At 46.2% G+C, this 18064-nt stretch overlaps 1 protein-coding gene across 11 annotated transcripts in view; it reads left to right on the forward strand.

Annotated features, from left to right (window-relative positions):
- Positions 1-18064, forward strand: part of LOC135916263 (uncharacterized) — a 303600-nt gene that overhangs the window by 139979 nt on the left and 145557 nt on the right. For 10 of the 11 annotated variants that reach the window (XM_070520992.1, XM_070520999.1, XM_070521000.1 and 7 more), the window contains one exon: positions 10622-10728. The exons of the other annotated variant lie outside the window; for it this stretch is intronic. The gene's annotated coding sequence lies outside the window, so the exon portion shown is untranslated. The remainder of the gene's footprint in view (positions 1-10621; positions 10729-18064) is intronic. 11 annotated transcript variants of the gene reach the window in all.

An 18064-nucleotide genomic window follows, 5' to 3' on the forward strand; every position in this document is an offset into this window, starting at 1 on the left:
TGGCGGAAGAGACGGCTCATTTCTTCCGTAAAGATGGCTACGTTCTCGTTAGGTAGCTGTACTCGGGCGTCCAGCATAGCTTCGGCCCTTTCCTTGCGCACGACGCTTGTAAACGTGCGCGTGAAGCCGGTACGGAACAGGTCCCATTTTGTCAATGTCGACTCGCTGTTCTCGAACCACGTTCTGGCGGCGTCTTCTAGGGCGAAGTATACATGCCACAACTTGTCGTCGGAGTCCCAGTTGTTGAAAGTCGCGATTCGCTCGTACGTCTCCAGCCAGGATACCGGGTCTGCAGTTGCTGCTCCATGGAAGGTTGGTGGGTCCCGAGGTTGCTGTAGAATAACGCGGGACACTGGGGCAGCCATTTGGGTTGTCTTGACCACTATCTTCTTTGTCGTTTCAGGCAGAAGTCTGTGCTATGGGGGCAGTCTTTGCAGTCTGCGGCTAGCACGCTGGCCTTGGGCGATGTCGGTTTTGTCCTCGAGCTTCGGGCTTGGATCGCGGCTTCGCGGGGGCGTTCGGTAGATGAACGCACAAGCACGTCCACCAGATGTTACGTGGTCGTGACGTAAAAGAACACAGTAGCAGTACTGTGAAAATCAAAACTAGCTTTTCTTGGGCGAACCTGTGCCCACAAACCAGGCTACACTTAAACACAACGAGAGCGGCGAACACAGTCGGCGATCGTCGAAAATCTGATCAGCGGGTCAAGCGCGTCGGCTTTTATAGAGCAGTCGTAGAATGTTCCAGACTAATCGTTCGGACCCGCGTGCCTTCCACAAAGTTCTACACCATTCGCGTCAGGTGATGAAATCAGATAACATAACGTTCGGCGACAACAGACAGCGGATAGAAGCATCGATAACGTTCCAGAAACTTCGGATGCATACAGGCGCGTCCCACGCTGTGCGATTACATTTGTTAGGCTGCGAAACGTGGTTGCCCGATAAAGATAAGTATACGTGTCAATATCCTGCATCTCGGTAAGCGCTGAAACATTTTCCGTTTTTCTTACTTTTTTCACACGTTTTAGGTGCTGTTCAAATTTCCCGAAATATATTGCGTATCTAGCCGCGTTCATGGCCGCATACGTACGGGAGACAACGAATCCACGATAATAAAACCACTGAGAAATACCATGTCGTTGCACCGGCAGCATTAATTCGCAGATAATTCAAGCACGTTTTCAGGCATTTCAGATAGACGAAATTGACTTACACTGACACTACTGAAATGCCTCGCACTGCCTTTCGAGTTGTCGCTCAAAAGGAAGAGAAAAAAATGATGGGAAGGTTTGCAGTATCCTGTTGCAAAGTATGTGATCTTTACAACAGTTGCAAAGTTCACATACTCAATTTCATCAAGTAAACAAGGTCGTTGGTTGCGTCAATTTATTACTTCTATTTTTCACGTATATTTGTTTTTGCTGGTTTCCGCTTGTACTCCTGTAGATCACGAGCATGTGTTCGCAACGGCTAAATTGCAAGCATTGCAAGTGCGGCACAAATGTCATGTGAATATCTTCCCCACGCCATGTCTACCAACAATGTATAACTGATCGCAGACGCATACACATAACCTTAAAGGAGGCGTCATGTAATCGCTTTCCAACTGAAGGGCAAGGCCGCTTCCGAGGTCGCCTGTTTTATGAGCGGTTCAGAACAATATTGTTTGGCGGCCAGTCTCGCACCCCGGAGGATGGACCCTTTGAGCGAAAGTCTCTGCCGATGAATCCTACTCCCATGTGATGCCTCAACCTTGGGCGGCGCTTCAGTATCAGTCCCGTCTCGTTCAGGAAGAATTTTCCGATGTTTGAGTGCTGTTTAAGGTGGTCTTGAAATTCGCCGAAAACATATCGTGTATCTCAGTACACGCTGAAATATGTTTCCTTTTTCTTACTTTTATTTCCACGTGTTTTAAGTACTGTTCAATTCCGCCGAAAATATATACTCTACCTTGGAGTTCTCAAGGCCGCATGCGTGCGTGAGATTTCTTACCACGATGTTAGGGCCACTGAGAATTGACACTATATCGGGCAACATATGGCGATCACCAAAACACGCCGATTGCGGATAAACCAAGGGATCTCTTGGGCACGTAGGCCCATCTGGGCCGTACGTTTCAACAATGAGGTAGCCTCGCCGCCTGCCGGATTTCCTGATTGAGCTACGCAGTGTGCTTAGTTTCCATAATAGGAAGTTCGGATCCTTCAATGACATTTTCTTTTATCAGACGATAGCGAGCTTGAATTTTCCCTCCTCCTCCGGTTCACTGCATCCACAGGCTTGGAGGGACGCCTGACGCCGGCAAAAGAGGCCGAGATTGGGTGGGGCACTACTAATCCAAGTATACCGAAATTAGGAAAGCTCATTAAGCTTCAACAAAGACACTCCTTCACCGGAGCACGAATTGGCCTCCCTGGTGCAGTATTCGTCCAGTCCCTCCTTTATGATTCCGATAATTAACCCATGGCCCTCAGTCGCCTACAGCTGCGGAGCACCTGAACAAAGAAGCGGTCCGACGGGTAACGCAGCAAAGGGGGCTGACAATCTCTGGAGCCATAGAGGCCGCCAATGATAAGTGACCCTGGCAACCATTAACACGCGAGCTCTGTCGAGTGAGTCTAGCTTAGCAGGGCTTTTTGAGGAATTATGAGTCATTGTTTGGCATTTCATTGGCCTTAGCGAAATCAGAACTGGTGAGGCCTATACAGTGGTCAGTAACTGCCACGCCTTATGCTATAGGGGTCTTCCATACAAGAAGCAGTACGGGGTAGGATTCCTAATTCATAAGGAGATAGCGGGAACACTGACGAATTCTACAGCATTAATGAGAGGGTAGCAGTAGTCATAATGAACCTAATAAGAGCAATAGAATAAACGCAATACGCTCCAACATCCAGTCACAATGACGCTCAACAACATGAGTTACATGTAGATGTTGAATTAGCGGTAAGAAAAGTAAAAACACGAAATGCTGCAGTAATGGGGGACTTCAATGCCAAAGCGGGGAGAAAGCTGGCTGGTGAACAACCACTTGGCAACTTCGGCGTGGATACTAGGACTGCTAAAAGAGACATGCCGTTAAAATTCGCCGAAAGAAATAAGCTCAGAATAATAAACACCTTTTTAAGGAAACGTAGTAACAGAAAGTGGACTTCGAAAAGCCCTAATGGTGAAACAACAAATGAAATACATTTCATACTTTCTGCCGATCCCAGCATAGTGCAGGATGTAGAAGTGATAGGTACGGTAAAGTGCAGTGATCATAGGTTAGTAAGGGCTAGCATTCACCTCAATTTGAACAGAGAAAGAGCAAGATTGGTCGTGATAAAGCAGGTCAACTTAGAGGCAGTAAGGGTAAAAGCTGACACATTTAGGCTCGTACTTCTAAACAAATATGCAGCCTTAGAGAAGAGCGATGGAGATGACATAGAGGTAATGAATGAAATCGTAACTAGGCTGACTTCAGAGGCAGCAAGTAATGTGGGAAGCAAGGCACCAAGGATACCAGTAGGCAAGCTCCCCCAAGTAACAAAGGACTTAAAAAAGAGACGACAAAGAATGAAAGTGTCCAACTCAAGAGAGAAGATAGAATTCGCGGACCTCTCAAAACTGATCAACAAGGCGAAAGTAAGTGATATTCGAAACTATGAAGTCAGAAATCGTATGAAGCCGTAAACAATATACGCAGCCTGTAATCATCGAGAAGGAAACTTAGCATGGCACAAACCAAGGTGCACGCATTGAAAGGATAAGCATTGTGATATCATGAATCTCGAAGGTATAGTAAAATCAGCGAAAGAATTTTCATGTGACTTGCACAGTACCCAGATGAGTTACGATGCCACCACCCAAAATAGTAATGAACAGGATGCAGAAACTCCTATAATTGGCGATGAGGTCAGGAGGGCCTTGCAAGATGTGAAACGGGGAAGAGCGGCAGAAGATGGAGCAACAGTCAATTGAATCGAAGATTGGGGAGGCATAATGCTTGCAAACCTGGCGGCTCTCTATGCGAAGTGCCTATCGACAGCAAGGCTCCCGCAAAACTGGCTGGCATAATGCAAACATTACACCAATCCACAAAGCGGGAGACGTTAAAGAATTAAAAATATAGGCCCACTAGCTTACTTATATAACCACCAAAATAATTACCCATTGAATAAAGACAACACTGGGCTTTAGCCAACCAATAAAAGAGGCTACCTTTAGCAAGGGATACTCTACAATGAGTCACATCCATGTGATTATTCAGGTAATCGGGAAATCCGCTGAGTTGAATCAGCCTCTCTGTTTGGCTTTCATAGATTACTAAAAGGTATTTGATTCAATAGAGATAGTAGCAGACAAATATGCATTACGTAATCAATGAGTATAGACCGCCTACGTAAATAACTTGGAAAATATCTACAGAGGTTCCACAGCTACCTTAATTCTAGACAAAAAAGTAGGAAGATGCCTATAAACAAAGGGTTCATACAAGTAGACACAATCTCTCCGATGCTATTCACTGCGTGCTTGGAAGAACTATTCAAGCTATTAATTTGGGAAGGCTCAGAAGTAAGGATCGACGGTAAATATCTCAGCAACCATCGATTTGCCGATGATATTATTCTATTCAGCTACACTGCAGGCGAGTTGCAACAAATGATCGAGGACCTTAATAGAGAGAGTGCAAAAGTAGGGTTCAATATTAATGCGCAGCAGACAAAGGTAATGATGAATAGCCGGGCAATGGACAAGAGTTCAGGATCGACAATAAGCCTCGAGATTCTGTGAAGGAATACGTCTACTTAGGTGAAATAATCACAGGGTACGGTTATGATGAGATGGAAATTCATAGAAGAATAAGTATGGTTTGGATGGCATACGTCAGGCATTGTCTGCTCCTGACTGGAAGCGTACCACTGTCAATAAAAAGGAAGGTGCACAATCAGTGCATTTCACTGGTGCTGAAACATGGGGTAGAGAATGAGAAGAAAGCTTGAGAACAAGTTCAGAACTGCGCAAGGAGCGACGGAACAAAGAGTGCTACGCATAAGGTTAGGAGACAGAAAGAGAGCGCTTTAGATCAAAGATCAAACTGGTATAGCCGGTATTCTAATTGATATTAAAGGAAAAAATGGAGCTGCGTAGGTCATTTAATGCACAGGTTAGATACCCGTTGGACCATTAGGGCTTGAGAAAGAGTACCAAGAGAAAGGAACTGCAGTCGAGGACCGTAGAAAACTAGGTGAGGCGATGACATTAGGAAATTCATGGGCGCTATTTGAAATCGTTTGGCGCAGGACATGGGTAATTGGAGATCGCAAGGAGAGGATTCGCCCTGCAGTGGACATAAAATAGGCCGATGATGAGGAGGTCAGCAATTACTCCCGCTGCGTAAATATTGCTTACATTGCTATTAATTATTGCTTCTTCGGGGAACCACCGAAACTGGCCTCCAGACAACACTGCCTCGCTCGAGCCTTGCTAATTACTTAGCGATCTAGCTATATTACTTAGGAGGGTGTCGTTCGGCGGTTTTACGCCATCATGCCTATATTTACAGTGGTGCACCGTGTGCACGGGGCTCATGCAACGTGGATACTTTTTCCCCTATTAGCGCTAATTACGCGCATACCATTACTTTAACCTACTCTACCTCTAATTCTGGTATCTTGTCTCGTTGAGTCGTACACTTTGACACCGATTGCGATTGGATACGACGCTCTGAAGGAGTGAAAGGAAGGTCGTTTTCTTTTCTAGAAGTGTGCACGAGATACCTTGGTCCCAGACATGTCAAACCCGTTTGAAGGCTTTTAATAAGGCTGCATCATTCAACTTCCCCGGCAACAAAGCGAGTCATGTATCAGCATCATCATCACCACCACCACAACCACCACCATCACCATCATCACCACCATTATTAGCGTCAACACCACCACCACCACCACCATAATAATAATAATAATAATAATAATAATAATAATAATAATAATAATAATAATAATAATAATAATAATAATAATATAATCACTACACCGTCATCATCATCATCAACCTATGTTATGTCCACCGCAGGACGAAAGCCTCTCCCTGCGACCTCTAATTACCCCCGTCCTGCGCCAAGGATTCCAACTAGCACCTTCAAATTTTCTAATTGTGTCGCACCACCTAATCTTCAGCCGTCCTCTACTGCGCTTCCTTCTCATGGCACCAATTGTGTCACCTTAATGGTTGAACGCTTATCTAATCTGCGCATTATATGACCTGCGCAGCGACATCTTTTTCTGTTATTGTCAAATAGAATATCGTCTATGCCTGTTTGTTCTTTGATCCAAACCACTCTCTTTCTGTCGCTTAAAGTGATGCCTGACATAATTTGTTCAATCGCTCTTTGCGCGGTCGCTAACGTGTTCTGAAGCTTCTTTGTCATTCTCCAAGTCTCTGCCCCATATGTCAACACCGGTAAAATGCACTGATTGTGCACCTTCCTATTTAATGATAGTGGTAAGCTTTCAGTCGGCAGCTGGCAATATCCGCCATATGCTATCCAACCAATTTGTATTTTTCTGTGAATTTCCTTCTCATGGTCAGGGTTCCCTGTGATTAGTTGATCAAGGTAAACATACTCTTTCACAGACTATTGAGGTATACTTATGATCCTGAACTATTGTTCCCTTTCCTGGGTATTCATCATTATCTTTGTCTTCTGCACATTAATCTCCAACCCCACTCTTACACTATCCCTGTTAAGGTCCTCAATCATTAGTTGTAACTTGTCTGCAGTGTTGCTGAAAAGGACATTGTCATCGGCAAACCGAAGGTTGCTGAGGTATTCGCCGTCGATTCTTACTCCCAAACCTTCCCAGTTTAATAGCTGAAATACTTCTTCGAAGTACGCAGTGAATAGTCCTGGAGAGATTGCGTCTCTTTGTCTGACCCCTTTCTTTATCGGCATCTTCTTACTTTGGGTAATCTCTGGAGATATTTTCCAGGGTATTTACGTAAGTGGTCTCTACTCACTGATTGCGCAGTGCATGTATGACTGATCGTATCTTTACTGAATGAAAAGCTTTTCGGTAATCTATGAAAGCGATATAAGAAAGTCTATTGTGCTCTGTGGATTTCTCGATAACCTGATTAATCACCCATGGATGTGTCCCATCGTACAATATCCCTTCCTGAAGCCAGCCTGCTCCCTTGATTGACTAAAGTCCAGTGTTGCGCTTATTCTATAGGAGAATATTTTGGTAAATGTTTTGTATAATACTGGGAATAAGCCAATGGGCCAAAAATTTTTATTTCCATACCATGTCCCTTTTTGTGGATTACTATAATGTTTGCCTTCCAGTTTTCTGGGGTCCTTGCAGTCGATAAACACTGCGTATAGACAGCCGCATTTTTTCTAGCATTATGTCTCCTCCTTTTTTAATTAAATTTATTGTTATTCCGTCTTCTCCTGCCGCTTTTCCACGTTTCATGTCTTGGAAGGCACTTGTGACCTCATCTTTAGTTATAGGAGGAGTTTCAGTATCCTTTTCATTATTGTTTCGAATGGAGTACTCCTGTGTGCTCTGGGTACTGTATTGGTCAGTATAAAATTCTTGCACTGCTTTCATTATAGCTTCGAGATTGCTGATGATATTACTCGGCTTCTCTTTCAGTGCATACATCTTGGTTTGTCCTATGCCAAGTATCCTTCTCACTTATTTCAGGCGGCGTTCATATCTCATAGCTTCTTCAGTCTTTCTAACGTTATATTTTGGAAATCGGTTATTTTCGCCTTGTTGATCAGTTTTGACAGTTCCGTGAATTCTATCCTAATATCTTGAGTCGGACACTTTTATGCTGTGCCGTTTCTTTATTAGGCCATTGCAAAAGCTACACATGGAAGAGCGTGCCTACTGGCTGCCTTGGCGCCTTGCCTCCCACTTCAGCTGCTGCCTTTGAAGCCAACCCCGTTACGGTTTCATTCATTACACCTATGTCATCATCATATCATCATCATCTCTCTGTCCTAAGGTTGCATATTTGTTTGCAGGTTCGAGTCTAAATTTGTTTGCGTTCGCCCTTACTGCCTCTAAGTTGACTTGTTTCTTCTTCACGTATTTTACTATTTCACTGCTCAAATTGAGGTGAATCGTAGCCTTCACCATCCTATGATCGCTGCACTTTACGCTACCTATCATTTCTACATCTTGCACTATGCTGGGATCGGCAGAAAGTCTGATCTGATCTACTTCCTCATCGTCGTGACTGGATGTTAGAGCGTAGGCTTGTATTTCCTTTAATCTGCACCTCTTATTAAGTTTGATTACGACTACTGCCTTCCTCTCAATAATGCTGTAGAATATGTAAATGTTCCCCGCTGTCCTTATGGATTAGGAATCCTACCCGGCATTGCCTCTGATCACGAAGACATTTATAGCTGAGAATATGGCCCTTATTTAGCAATGAATAAACCTCACCAGTTCTACAACTCTTACTAAGGCTTACAATATCGCAAAAAACGTCTGATAGTTCCTCAAAGAGTCCTGCTAAGCTAGTCTACTCGAGAGAGTTTGACTGTTCCATGTTGACTGGGTCAGCTTCCAATGACGGCATGTCCGGACCCAGAAATTCTTAGCACCCTCTGTTGCGTTAGAGGTCTGACCGCCGCCTTAGTCAGATGCTCCGCTGCTGCTGGGGACTAAGGCCATGTTTTAAATGTAGATATCGTCAGAGAGGTTGTGGTCGAATACTACACCAGGGAGGACAATTCCTGATCTGGTAATGGAGAGTCTGTTCAAGATTAGTGGACCTTCCTAATATGGTTGTACCTGGATTAGTACAGGCCCCTCGCTCTCGGAATATTTCGCCGTTGTCAGGCGTCACTCCAAGACTGCACATGTAGTGCACTAGAGAATGTCAAATACAGGTACACCATCGTAAAAAATGAAAAAAAACACGGGGGAGGGGGGGGCGGATTTGAACTTCCCACTACCGCGACAGGGCATCCGACATAGCTGAGCATGATAAACCCGCAGGCAGCTGGGCTACCTTGTAACCAAAAAGTACGGCCCACAAGCCCCCACGTGCCTAAGAGATCCACTTATTTGTGCGTCCTTTGCCGATTTTGCGGTTTTGCGGGATTGCGGGTGATAGGATGCACAATATAGTGTCAATTCTTCGTGGTCCTAGCCTCCTGTTTCCGGAATCTGACGCATGCACGCGCTCTTGAACGCGCCTAGGTACACGATAGATTTTCGTCGAACTTGAACAGCAATTAACACTTGTGTGTAAAAATAAAAAGGGGAAAGTTTTCAGTGCTTACCGAGAGGCGCCGAGTCGCTATGATCCGCTCGTCGCGTCCTGCTTGTCCCTTGGCGTCCGAAAACTATCGCTCCCTGGTAGCTATTCAGAATGGTGAGTCGTGCCGCCGTATCAATACCGCTCTGAGTCTCGCGCAAAGCAGGCGACCTTGGCCGCTCCCAATAGTGTCTTCAGCCTTGCTACAGCTTTGGACAGCAGTTATACTAGAGCTAATGAGACGAGGTAAATGCCACGGCGGGGGTGGGGAGGTTGAATGACCCCGTAGTTTTTCTGGGAACTTTCTGGCCCATAACGCTAAAGAGTTGTGAATCGTATGCTTCACATAACCTGCAGTGGTGCCTTCTTTGAACTGTCGGACCTGGCATTAACATATCGCGCTTGTAAGCCATTCACCGCTCTTTTATCACCACTGTCGCAATACAAATCTTGTGAATAGAAACGAAAATAAGCAAGCAAGACCAACCGCACATGTAGACGAAGGAAATGGATGCCTATATTATCGTGCTGACGGGCTGAAAATCTGTGTGTGAATTTTGCAGCTAGATGTTGTTGCTACTTGGCTGTTCTTATTCTTTGCGTGAATACTGCAAACAAGAACCGTCCCATTATTTTTCTCTGTTCCTGTTGTGCGGAAATTTCGTACCATGAAAAAAAGCCAGTTTTAGCATCTACCACCATTCAACGCTTCAGGGAATAAATACTACGGGGAATGGGGGTGATGGAAATTTATGACGATGAGCTAAACGAGATCAAGGTGAGAGCAGCCGTTTTGGCTAGTCGGCTTGTCTTTGTCAAGGCACATGTAGGCTCATCCCACATGTATTGCATGAAACCCTGCCTGAGGTGTAGTGGACGTTCGTCTAAGCCACCTTGATAGAATATCTGATCGAAGCGGAAGTGATGCTCTGATGTGAATGAGACGACTCGTTAAGAGCAACAAAAAGTGGGCATGATAAAGTAAAAAGAGAGATGGTTGCGTGGTCAAATAAACGCCGAGGCAATAGCACATAAAAATATTCCCGGCTATTTATGCGGCTTACAGCGAAATTTCAACGGGTGCCATATAGCGCATTGATCTCTCGTAGTATCCACAGCTTACACTTGCGTTTACTCTGCTCACTTGTTCGTTCCCTGTTATTCATTTCCTGGAGCATAAATATTTTCATTAAGGTTAGACAAGTGTTGTCAAAGTGGTTTCAATTTTTCTTTCGGGCGGTGCAGTTTCTGTGTACGTATTGCTATCTGTAAACAAGCGTGGGAGAGCAGAAAGAAAGTGTGCTTTTATGCGTGCGTTATTTGCAGGAGTTTATTTTTTCTTCCAGCCTACACTTTTGTATGCATGAATGGTCGCATTTTCGGTAGGGTGTCTTCTACGAGTACGGTAAACGGGGAGACTCAATTTCCGGAGATCTACTCATCTGTGGACACGGTGAGCTGCACAACTTCTTTTTGTGGAGTGTCCGCGATATTTTCCATCCGCAACTCACTCTCGGAATTCTCTAATAGCAACGCTGGAGTGATGCCGTGTTCGGTGCGCTGGTTGCCTTTATTGTGCGCGTCTTCTGCTCATTCGTTGTGTTATTCTTTGCTCCCAACCCTACTACGCACCATGTGTGTGGGCACACTTCACCCGTGGCCAGTTGGAAAAATGACTTGGCAAATTAGAGACATTATCATATTTGCTTTCCTAAGAGTCCACAAGGAACTAGTGTTGTATATGCGCATTAATGACTCTAGCTCTTCTAAAATGTTCCCTTGAGCTGATATTACGCTGCACCATTTCTGTGGATTACGGAAAGGATGCGCTTAATCAGGTTATTCACAAAAATTTGGATGTCTGCACACATACCCGTGGCGCGTCCCTCTTCGGGACAACGCCACATGTGGACATTAAAATATCACGGCGAACCCCCGGGTGAATATAGAACGTGCGGCAGAGCGCGTGTATACCGTTAGACATAATATTCCTGGACTGACGCACTGGTATGTGGCCTTGTGATGTCGTGCATGAGTAATAACTGTCCAAAAGACAAGTGGTGGTCGTCCTGCCGAATGCTTCGGCGGAAACGTTTTAGAACGTCTTCCTTCATTGTTTCTCCTTTAGTCACCTTATAATGGCGCGCCGAAGCTATAGCACAATCGAGAAAGGCGTGTCAACCACACGTATATGCAATACTTGCTGCGAGTATATGTAACCAGCTGGCGGTTCTGATCACCCAGAGACAGGCGACGGGGGAGCATCGCCATTTGGGAGTCACCCCCACCGGCAGACGTGTGCTGGCAGTAGGAGTCTCCTTATTTTCGTTTCTGCCATGCTAGGGACATGTTTAGCATATATGATACGCCATACAGTACGTCACAATGCAATGCAGCAAACTCATAACCAAAGCACAATGAACATCGCTGAACCCACATACATCCGCTGACGAAATCCTTGGCAGCCCCTTGAAGCGCCTTTCGCGTTGTAGAGCGGAATACTAACTAATCATGAATACTAATAATTAGAGCACCTAACACCAATTACCTTTTCCAAATGCTGTCTATTCCAGGTCTCTTCATAGAAACTCGGGCACATTTCATACCGCGTTCTGGTGCCCTGTTCGTGCCGTCGGAACCAATATAACCACCAATGAGCCAGCGTTTAATTGTGGTGCAAAAGTTATGTGTACAAAACTTAGCCCATCTTTTTCATTTCCATAAACATTGGCAACTATGCATTTGGTTAGCACATCATCGTACGATGTTCTTATTGCACCCCAGCATCGTCTGCCGCGTTTTTTTTTTGCGGGAGAAATTCCAAAACAACCCTGTGTATAGATATAAGTGTTCCCAGGTTGTTGGAATTATTCAGGAGACCCCCACTTCGCGTGCCTTATTATCAGATGGTGGTTTTTACGCGTAAAGCATCAAACTTAATTTATTTAATTTTCTGTGGAGAGGCAGGACTTCTTTATTAACTATTGAAAAGAACCTGCAAGGAGGTAATAACATCATCATCATAACTTTAAATCAAGACCTAAAAGACGGACCTATATTATTAGACCTATCCCATCGAATTAAAGACGTATTAGTGTTTTCCCCTTCCTGAGGATGCTCGGATAATACGAAACTAAATACCACGTGACATGCCCGCTCATGCGCCATGACAGCAGGGCTCCCAAACGATGCGCATATAAACGAGCATAGCATTTACCCGGGTGTGCTACCGCTGCGCCTTCTTAACGCTTTCATGAACCGCCACGAGGGGAGCACATCGCTGGCGTAAATCTCAGAGCCAACGCCTGCGTCACCTTTTAAGTGGTAGCACAACCTGCTGACTTCGGAAAATTGTCGAATATCGAAGGGCCTATACCTCCTTTGGAATAGCACCGGCAGCAAAAGACGAAGAAAAACGTAGTGCCAACCAATTGTATACGCTGAAGAAGACAAGGCCGTCGAACACGAGGCAAAAATGGGGGTTCTAATGATTCGTTGGGTAAATTTTGATTACATCCATGTACTCTGTATCTTTCCGTCTCCGCTTTCATATTCATTACTCACTCCTGTGATATCTTAATAGTACCGCATTCAACGCGCAATTACGTCGGCGTTCTTTTGAATACGTTGACCTTGTCTTTGAAACCCCGCTGAGCCTTCTCTTGACAGAGAGGCCAGGGGGTAAAAATCGGTGACGGTGTGGTCTATTTATTTATTTATTTCAAGCACCCTCATGGCCCTGCGGGCATTATTGAGGGGAGTGGAACAAGACATACAATAACACAGATAACAAGAAATGTAAATACATTCATTGGTCACAGCATTACATGTCATTGCATTATAGCATAGCATTGCATACATAACATTACATAGCTCACTGCACTGAGTTTTACAGATTTCACATATTTCAGCTATTGTGCACCTTCATGGAAGGCAAAAGAAAAACGAGAAAAGAAAACAACTAACAACGCAAACTTGAAAATCAGCAACACAGAGTTCGTGAGGGACGACGAAACGAATGGCACACATGTCATGAAGAAGAAATGTAGACACCTAACTTATTCTTAAAATGCTCGAGATCGTCGGCGAGTGCCACATCTGCTGGCAAGTGATTCCACTCGGATGACGAAGTTGGAATGAAAGAAGTTAAGCGAGCGGTAGTGCGACAAAGTGGAACGCCCACTTTACGTGGATGGTCAATGCGCGATGAAACATGGGCGGGTGAAAGGAGCAAAGCGTTTTTCAAAACAGGATTCAGATTGTAGATCTTAAAAAAAAAGACAGAGTCGTGAAATTTTCCTGCGCAATGAAAGTAATGGTAGTGACAAAGTGTTTTTCATTAGTTTTACACTTGATGTGCGGTCATAGTTGTGGAGGATAACACGAGCGGCACAATTCTGAACAGCTTCCAACACAGATATAAGTGACTTAGCTTGAGGGTCCCATATCGACGCGGCGTATTCAAGCTTTGAATGAACCAGTGTTTTATAAAGTAGGAGTTTGACGGAAATGGGCAATGGTTCAATGTGGTTGATTTTCGTCGTTTGGAGCTACTTACCGCCGTAACATTAATATTACCTACTGTGGGACTGATTCTCTGTTCTCGTTGACATGGCTCCAACTGCCTGCCGGGCACCATCGCCTTGCGCAAGCGCTGTTTATTCCTAGAAAACCAGCTCCGTATTCCAAATGCGTACCATGCGGTATCTTTGACTCAGTACAACGCCATCTACGGCGCTGCACCCTTTGCAGGTGTAAAAGCACATTGCGATTAATTTAGGTGTCTGCGTATACATCGCGTATCTCGGTAAGCGCGAAACATTTTCCATTTTTCTTACTTTTTTCACCCAACTTTTAAATGCTGTTCAAATTCACAGAAATATGTCGTGTATCTAGTCGCCTTCATGGCCGCATGCGCAAGCTTCATGGAAGCTTGCGCAGATGAGTGTTGTGTCTTCTTTCTTTTTTTCGCCTCAGAGCTCCCTTCAGTTGATAGTCGGCGTTCGTGTTGTCCACTTCTCTACTCTTGCATCCTGTCTGCACGCCTCACCTCTTTTTTGCATTATGAATCCTCACCAACTAGTTCAGCTTTCTGTCGTTGTAGGTGTCTCCCCCGTTCCACCTGTACCAGACGACACGCCGTGGTTGCTCAGTGGCTATGGTGTTAGGCTGCTGAGCACGAGGTCGCGGGATCGAATCCCGGCCACGGCGGCCGCATTTCGATGGGGGCGAAATGCGAAAACACCCGTGAACTTAGATTTAGGTGCACGTTAAAGGTGGTCTAAATTTCCGGAGTCCTCCACTGCGGCGTGCCTCATAATCAGAAAGTGGTTTTGGCACGTAAAACCCCATATAATAATATTATTTACCTGTACCAGACGGTGACTACATCGTATCTCTTAATCCGGATGTCCTGCTCTCGCATAACGTCGCTTTCCCTGACAATGTCGTTGCCATTTCGGACAGCACGTCCGGCCATCCCCTCGTGAACTTTGGACTCTGTACATAAGTACTCCCACGCGGAATATCCCTGGCGCAAATAACGCCAGCCAGAGACTACCACCTTTCGGCTTTAACTTGTGACAGCTCCTCGTGTTCAAGTCATGTTTCACTCCCTGTCCCTTCAGACTTAAATGCCCTAACAAAAATGATTGCTCCCGACCTTCCTCCCCAGCGTACTCAAGAACTACGTTGCCTCCTTGCCTCATACAAGGACATATTCGACCTAGGATAATGCACTCTAGGACAAACATCTGTCGTGAAGCATCGAATAAATACCAGTGATGCGAGCCCGATCCATCGGCGACCCTACAGCGTCTCGCCTACTGAGCGACATATCTTCCAGCACACGAAGTTGACAATGTGCTTTCTCGAAATATCATAGAACTTTCTTGCAGCCCATGGGCATCCCCTGTTGTATTAGTTAAAAAGAAGGACAACAGTTTGCGATTTCGCGTCCTATATCGACACCTCAACAAGGTAAGAAAGAAAGACGTCTATCCGCTACCACGCATTGACGATGCCCTGGATTGCCTGCACGAAGCACAATATTTTTCGTGAATCGGGCTTTGCTCCGGCTACTGGAATATAGCCGTCGATGACATGGACCGCGAGAAGACAGCTTTTATTACTCGCGATGGCCTGTTACAGTTCAAAGTGATGCCTTTGGGTTTATGTAATGCCCCGGCCATATTTGAACGAATGATGGACGCCCTTCTACACGGTTTCAAGTGGTCCATCTGCATCTGTTACCTGGACTACATGATCGTTTTTTCTCCGACTTTTGCGGCACACCTCGAGCGCCTGTCCACGATCCTATCTGTTTTCCGTATGGCGGGGCTACAACTAAATTCGTCCAAGTGCCACTTCGGTCGTCTTGAAATTTCTGTGCTCGGGCATCTCGTCGATTCTTCTCGTGTACGCGTTAATCACAATAAAATACGGGCAGTCAAAGACTTTCCCGTGCCAACATGTGCCAAGGATGTTCGCAGCTTTTTGGGCCGTTGCTCCTACATCCGTCGGTGTGTCCGAAAATGTGCGAACGTTGCGCGCCCTCACAATCAGCTCCTCAAGAAAGACGCTGCATTCATTTGAGGCCCTGAGCAAGCTGGTGCTTTAACCGAGCTGATTGGTCTGCTTACGTCCCCGCCCATTCTCGCTCACTTTGATGCGTCAGCTCCAACAGAAGTCCGTACCGATGCCAGTGGCCGCGGTATTGGAGCTATCTCGGCACGGAAACAACAAGGGCGAGAACGTGTTATCGCCTACGCCAGCCGCCTTCTTTACTCTTTGGAGCGAAATTATTCTATCACCGAACGCGGTTGTCTGGCTCTCGTTTGGGTAGTGGGTAAATTCCGCCCCTATTTGTATGGCCGCCCATTCACAGTCATCACTGATCACCACGCTCTGTGTTGGCTTTCGTCCCTCCAAGATTCTTTAGGCCACCTTGGCCGCTGGGCGCTGCGCCTTCAAGAATACAACTATTCAGTTGTATACAAGACCGGCCGGTTACATCAAGATGCGGACTGCTTATCGCGCCATCCTATCCACCCTCCTGATGTTTCTGCGGCCGGCATACCTGTTACCGTTCTCTCTCTGGCTGCTTTTCTTGACATTGGAGCCGAACGACGTCGGGACGCCTCCTTGCAACACCTTAGTCAACGGCTCCCTTCAACGACTCCTAATCCTTCCCTTCGCATATTTGAACTTCAAGATGGTATATTGTACTAACATGAGCCCGGGCGGCCCTGCCCGAATCTTCGTTGCGCCTGAGCATCTGCGTCAGACGTTTCTCGCACAGCTTCATGATGTACTGATTGCAGGTCACCATGGTGTGTCACGGACTTATGAACGCGTTCGCCGGCGCTTCTTTTGGCCTGGTCTATACCGTGACGTCTGCGGTTATGTCGCTGCGTGTGATCTTTGTCAACGACGCAAAAAGCCGACCACACGCCCTGCTGGTCGCCTTCAACCACTTGACGCACCATCAGAACTATTCTTCCGTGTATGTGTTGAACTTTTAGGCCCTATTCTTGCGTCTGCTTCGGAAAACAAGTGGATTGCTGAAGCAACAGACTACGCCACCCGATATGCAATCACACGGGCTCTTCCGACAAGCTGTGCAACCGATGTCGCGTACTTCATCCTAGAAAACGTCATCTTTCACCACGGCACCCCTCGACAGCTCCTCACCGACCGAGGTAGCTACTTTCTTTCTGAAGTTTTCAACTTTCGACACATTCTGTACTCGTGCGCGACTTGCTACTGCTTACCGTCCCTAAACAAATGGTCTAACCGAGCGCCTTAACCGCACCCTTACTGACATGATGTCCATGTCCGATGGTCATTGATGTCCAATGACCATCGCGACTGGGACGTTACGCTGCCGTTCGTTACTTTCGCGTATAATTCGTCTCGCCAAGATACCGCAGGCTTCTCTCCATCCTTCCTCTTGTTTGGCCGCGACCCTACGTTACCTTTGGACGCCGTTCTGCCTGCTAGTCTGACTTCCACATCCGAGTAAGCCCTTGAAGCCATCCTCAAAGCACAAGAAGCACGCCATATTGCCCGACGTCGACTTGTGGAGTAGCAGGACAATCAGCGGCGCTTATATGACGCCCGCCATCGTGACTTCCATTACACACCGGGCACGCTGGTTCTTCCTTGGTCGGCGTCGCGACTCCTTGGCCTCTCGGAAAAGCTACTTTCACGCTACTCTGGCCCTTACCGTGTCTTGGGTCATGTAACTGACGTCACGTACGAAATCACCCCTCTTGAGCCAACCGTGGCCCATCAACGCTCCGACGTGGTCCACGTCGCGCATCTTATGTTGTATCGTTCGCCCGCCTCCTAACCAGCACCGAGCCGTTGCTTCAGCCGCCGGGGGTCAGGTGACACGCTGACGAAGAAGATGTTTGTAGCCTTGTCGGAAGAAGAGGCTCTGGACTTCGCGCGCTGTCTACCATTTTGTCAGCTGCTGCAATTATTGTTTAATATCTTCTAAATATACGTGTGACTGTTTCTAACCCCGTAACAATATGTTTGATCTTGTCCTCCTCTGATATTGACATGTTCACCCGTTTGCAAAGGTCTGCAATGTCCTCAATGTAGCTCGTGAAGTTCTCTCCGGCCTCTTGGGACCGTGTGCGCAAACGTTGTTCTGCACGAAACTTTCGTACTGCTGGCCGACCAAAAACTTGGGTAAAGCTGGTCTTGAAGACCAACCACGCAGTGTGGTCGCCTTCATGGTTTAGAAACCAAAGTTTAGCAACGTCCGTATGATAGAATGC

Source organism: Dermacentor albipictus, chromosome 6 (assembly GCF_038994185.2).
Source record: "Dermacentor albipictus isolate Rhodes 1998 colony chromosome 6, USDA_Dalb.pri_finalv2, whole genome shotgun sequence".
Classification (NCBI taxonomy): Eukaryota; Metazoa; Arthropoda; class Arachnida; order Ixodida; family Ixodidae; genus Dermacentor; species Dermacentor albipictus.